Raw genomic sequence first — 6,086 nt, 5'->3', positions numbered from 1 at the left:
GGATCTGCCATAATGGCACCCAGTTCCCTTTCGCTTCTAGCTGACATAATAGCTATTATTAAAGAGGTTTCCATGGATAAGTGCAGAAGAAAGCAATCTACCAGAGGCTCAAAGGGTGCTGTTATTAGGTCATTGAGGATGACATTAAACTTTCCAAGATGAAGTAGGTTATCTAACATATAGAAAGAGGTTGGCCAATCCTTTAACAAAGCTAGCAGTTGTAGAATGTGTAAAAATTAAGAACACATCAAGAGGCAAGTCTAAAAACATGCACTTTGAGAATGGAGGAAGACTAACCATACTGGATGCACCAGGAATAGAATTACTTCCATTTATGAGGCTAAATCTTCCTTATGAATGGTTTCCTGCTGTTCAGCAGCATCTTCTGCACTTCAAATGAACAGTCTATCTATAATCAAGAGCCATTCAAGAGCCAGGTCTTGAGATGTAGTATGGGAAGACTGGGTTGAATAGTTTCCCCTCCCCCCTGAGTCTTGAGTCAGCAATTCTGTTGTCAATGGCAGGTGAAGAGGTGGTCAAAATGACAGGTAAATCAGGCCCAAAACCCATATCTATCAGAACCAGCATGCCTTTGTTCTATCTTTTTCAGGAATTTGAGAAGCAACAGAGATGGGGGATAGCCATACAGCAGGGATCCTGGCTATGGAATGAGGAATGCGTCCCCTAGAGAATTGTTGCCATGTCCTCTCCTTCAGCAGAGCTTGTTGCACTTCTTGTTGGATGCTGTCACAAAGAGGTCTATCTCTGGGAAGCACCAGATGAAGAATATGTCCTATAGGATCAGATTGCTCAATTTCCATTTGTGATCTTGGCAAAAAAAATCTGCTCAGCGTGTTGGCTATGGTGTTCTGCAGGCTGGGTAAGTATGCAGCTGAGATATCAGTCTTGATGGCCATGCTCCAATTCCAAAGCTTTACTGCTGTGGTTCACGGTTATAAGGAACTTGCTCCTCCTTGGTGGTTTATGTAATACATGGTTGCTCTGCTGTCCAGCATGACCCTAAGTGAGGACCTCTGATTATGGGTAGAAAATGCTCTGAGTTTGATACGAAGGCCAGATTCGAGGTGTCTATTTGCTCTGTACCATAAAGTTTTGAAGATGGCACCCCAGGCTATCAAGGCATCTGTAGTTATGATTTCTGTGGGGGATGGCTGAGTGAATGGGACTCCACACAAGCCTTGTGGGGATCCTTTGACCAATCAAAGGACATGAGTACTTGTTAGGGGGCTTATTCCTTCACCCACTTACTTCCCTGGTCCTTCTCGCATGAACAGAGAGCAACAATACCCGAAGTCCAAAGGTGCAAACAATTAGATGTTTATTGGGGTGAACATCCAACAAGCATGATTCCAGTTTCCTTCCTTAGTATCCTCCTTCCCAGCTCTGACACCACAGAGCCTTACACCTGTGTCCCTGTTCCCATTCCTGCCCTTAGCCAAACATGATTCCAATTTCCCCAGCCCCATTCTCTGTTCCCATTTCCCCTTTTAGCAAAACATGATTCCAATTTCCTTACCCCCATTCCCTGTTCCCATTTCCCCCTTTAGCAAAACATGATTCCAATTTCCCCAGCCCCATTCCCTGTTCCCATTTCCCCTTTTAGCAAAACATGATTCCAATTTCCTTACCCCCATTCCCTGTTCCCATTTCCCCCTTTAGCAAAACATGATTCCAATTTCTCCACCCCCATTCCCTGTTCCCATCTCCCCCACCCACACACCCACCCTCTCACTTCCTGGTTGACTACAGATTATATAGTAAAACTTGAGTTCTGCTTAGCTATACCTTAACCAATCATTTTCCTGAAATTTAACTAACCAATCCTAACGTATTGTAACATGATTATGTAACCAATTATATCCCATCACCTTAATTAGTTTACACCCAGCAAAATTAATTATACAGCAGACAGGAACAATCACAGAACCAGACAGAGATTATACAGACAAACAATAGCAAAGTGGGAACTATAATGACAAAACAATACAGAAGTGAGGATTTCACATCCCAGCTATTGATACGTGAGTTCTTGCCAGACAGGATGCTATCAAACTAAGTTTCCTTTTACATTTTCTAGGCACTTCCCTTTCTCTGGAGGTGATAGGCATTATCAGTACAGGATTGTATTCCTAACAGCCCTATAGCACCTTCTTTCAATGTGACTCGTTTGGAATGTGAGGAGGTGACTGGTCGCTTCCCAGCTTATGGCTGCCTCTGCTGCTTAGCCAAAGGCCTTAGCCTAAAATCAGGGCCTCAGTCTGTCACAGTAAGAGAAGGCCCTTACACTGGCAGACAGTGATTTTGATTCTTTCTCTTATACCTCTATAACTAGCTAAGTGATAAGAATACACCTAAAGTACAGGCCTTTACCGACAGGCCTGAATATCTATATCCTAACAGTACTTTTTGGGGAATAGATGTTAGTTTGTTTAGGTTGTGCTTGTAGGGCTCTCACACAGTCCTAAAGCAGGCCTGAAGGCATCAGAAGCATAATCTGGCATGAGGTGTTATGAATGAGCAAGCTGTTATGTGATCTAATAGTTATGTGATCTAATAGTTGCAGGCAGGTTCTCACAGTTTGAGGCTTTAACTGAAGCTGGGAGATGAGGCTGGACATTGTGATGAGTAATCCTCTAATCTTAATAATAATTCATTGTTAGTAACTTAATGAAAGTCTTTATTAGATACATAGTTAATATATGCAGACAGCGTCTTAACTTAGGTCAATCTAGCAGTCTAACCTAAAACCAAACAGCCTCTTCCCATTGTCAGTTCCTGCACCCTGAAGATTCTATTCATTCTCATAAAGCCCCAATAACACCATAGTGCTTTAAAAAAAAAAAAAAGGAATACCCCCCCCATTTGTGTAAATGTATCTCAGAATTATTTTAACAGCTTCTGATAAGTCTTATAACTGGTCTTCTTTGTCTCAATGACCATCTAGCTTCTATATTTCCTTTATTATTGAAGTTTATTACTTAGAGGAATTATGTCATTTTCATTTTTTGCTATTCTTGTTGCTGCACTAAATCATTTCTTTCAGCTGAGTCTGGTTTTACAATTGCAAGTGTCTGACTTCATCTCTACACTTGACCATAGTCATGACATCATAAGGCTAAGGTACTACCTCGTTATAGTGGCTTTCTGAGCCCAATTTCTACCATTATAGATACATATTCTATCATCTAAATGCAATTGAAAAAGTAATCTTTGTAACCTAGGTGGTATGTCCTTTTTGAAATATTAATTACTTGTATATGATTTGTTTTTGTCAGTACAGATTTACCATATAAATGTGGGGAAAAAAACTGTGTATAAAAACCAACGTCAAAACCTCTTTCTATTGGAGTAAGGTAACATTCTGTTTTTGACATAGCTCTGGATAAATAAGCAATTGGTTTCCATAGATCACCACACTTTGGTAATAGTGTTGCTCCTAGGCCTTGTTTTGGCTGCCTCTGAAGACAAATTTTCTAAGTCTGTTACTATGAAATAGTTTTAATACTGGAGCTGTTTTTATTGGTTGCTTAAGCTTTTAAAGTTTTTGCTGATGCTTACTGTCCCATTTCCATCAATTATTTTTATAAAGTAAAGCCCTTACGTTTGTAAAGTTTTTCCCCCTGAAAATTAGATATGTATTTTCCTAAAAAGATAACCATACCCCAAAATTTCTGTAATGACTCCTTTATCTTTTGGGTAAGCAATATTATCAATGACTTCTATTTGTTGTGGCTCAATCTGTAATCCCTGATTGGTAAGCTTTTTCTCCTAGATGTGTTAATTATGGCACTCTAAATTTATATTTACTTTGCAAAATTTCAATCCTGCTTCTTTTGCTCTAGATAATGCTTTACTTAACCTTATATCAGGCTCTTCTAACGTTCTTCCCCATATTGTTCTATCATCTATGTACACTAGTGTGCCATCTATATTTACAAAAATCTTTTGCATTATTCTATGAGCTGGAGCTGAACACAATCCAAAAGGTAATCTTTGAGGAAATAGCAATGTCAATAAGGTGTGTTAAACATAGATAGAAATTGACTTTTTTGCTCCAATGGTTTTGACCGAAATCCATTTGAAGCATCTAAAGAAGCAAAATATTTTGCTCCTGACTTTTGTCCAAATATTTCTTCCTGGCAGGTATTTTAAAAATGTTTCTTTTAACATACTTAAGTCTTTTGGATCTAAACATAAACATAAAGATCCATATTTATTTTTTATTACTAAGAATTCACCCACTCAGTCAGCTCTTCCACTCTTAATTTCATAAGTTATAAATTAACTAAACCTTTCCAATTCCTTTTGTACCCTATTTCTCCAACCTAAAGGTATTTTTCTAATTTCATGTATAACTGGTTTCTTTATTTCATTTAACTGTATCTTGTACACTGTATTCAATTTATCAGTGCTGGTGAATAACTCTGTAAGATGATGTTCTATTTCCAATGTTTCAGAATCCTGAATAGTCTGAATTCTACCAATTAGATTTAGTGCTAAACATGTTTTTAAACCTAAAATAGAAATACCTTGCCCCTTAACTACTACCAATCTTAGGTTTTCTAAATAATATTTAGATATGACTTGTAATTCACAGATTCTCCTAACAGGAATTCTCAACACTTAAGGCTGTAAATTAATATATATAGTTCTCTGATTACAGTTTTTACTTTTAGACATTTTTAAATTTCTTCTGAAATTACATTAGTTTGTGCACCTGTCTCTATTACATACAAAATAAAAGTTCCATCAGCAGGAGGGGTGGTGGAGAGGGGAGAAGAGGGGAAGTCAAGCTCCATAGAGACTAGGCAACAACAGGCATCTTCTTGGTACTTGGAAGGCATGTTGGAGAGCTGAGTTTGATGTAGTTGAAGCCGTCAGTACCAAAGATGGCAAAGGGTTGTGATCAGAATGCCCCTTGTCTTTGTGCCCCACTGGAGGGGCAGGTACCAGTGAAACTGATGCCAATACTGAATTCTTCAAGGGGTGGAGTACTTTTGCCTGGTCCATTCTGAGACAGGCACCACAATTGGTACCACATGGGGCTGCCTGCCAAAGATTTTTCAGTCTCTTGGTGGATAGCAGAAGAATTCTTTTTAGTCAGTGCAGGAAGCTTGGTACCAGAGGGTCTAGTTGCCTTGACTGTACTGCTTCTGGGACATGAGGTCTTCTTGCTGAGAAATTTCCAAGGTTATTTAAGCCTTTTCTTCAGTGAGTCTCTTTCAGGGGATTTAAATCTCTTTTTTGAGGGCTTTGAGCTAATTTCTAGAGTTTCCGCAGGCTTCTTACCCAAGGAAGTCAGAACTGTGGAAGTCAAAGGTGTGCTCATGTTAGACAGCTGGATTTGCTGTTGCTGAGGGGAAAGGATCTTCTACAGATTGGGCAGGTTTTAAACCCCAAGGTTTGGGGAATATCCATAACAAAAAGAGAAAAAGAAGCTTCAAACAAAGGGAGATGCTCAAAGGGAAGAGGGAGGGGGACCACAAAAAAGAAAGGGAGGGTGGAACTCATGTAGGAGAAAAAAAAGAAAAAAGTATGCAAGGCAAGTTAAAAAGTAAAATAAAGATAGAAATCAAGAATAAGGCATGGAAACCTAGCAAAGACTAGGGGTATGCTAACTTGTGGACATGACACAGCTCCCTCTCTAGCTGTAGGTGGTCAAGAAGGAACTGGAGCAGTGGTGGATCTGCCCTGCCTCAGATTGGATCATGAAGGTGTACAGAGCGTGGGCTACCAAAAAAAATCTCCACTCAGGGGCAAATGGGCATGTGCCCAGCTGAAGTGGAGCTCCCATAGGTTTTACTTGAGAAATTCTCTAGTCTCCATTTTGTGTGCCTAATCTCTATGCCAAATAAGCAGGACTCAGTCCACCTTAAAATGGAAGCTGCAGATCATGAGCATACTCAGTATAAAAATCAACTAAGTAGATCAAATCTGGAGCATGCCCAGTTAATATAGTATAGTATAGTATGGCCACAAAATAAATGGCCAGGAACATGGGCAGTAGGGTCAGATGAGGTAATTATGGCTCTGAGATGAAATAACAGCAGTGAGCATGTGCAAGG

The sequence above is a fragment of the Lepidochelys kempii genome, chromosome 1, assembly GCF_965140285.1.
Source record: "Lepidochelys kempii isolate rLepKem1 chromosome 1, rLepKem1.hap1, whole genome shotgun sequence".
NCBI classification, from domain to species: Eukaryota; Metazoa; Chordata; order Testudines; family Cheloniidae; genus Lepidochelys; species Lepidochelys kempii.
Note: the sequence above shows the minus strand (reverse complement) of the source record.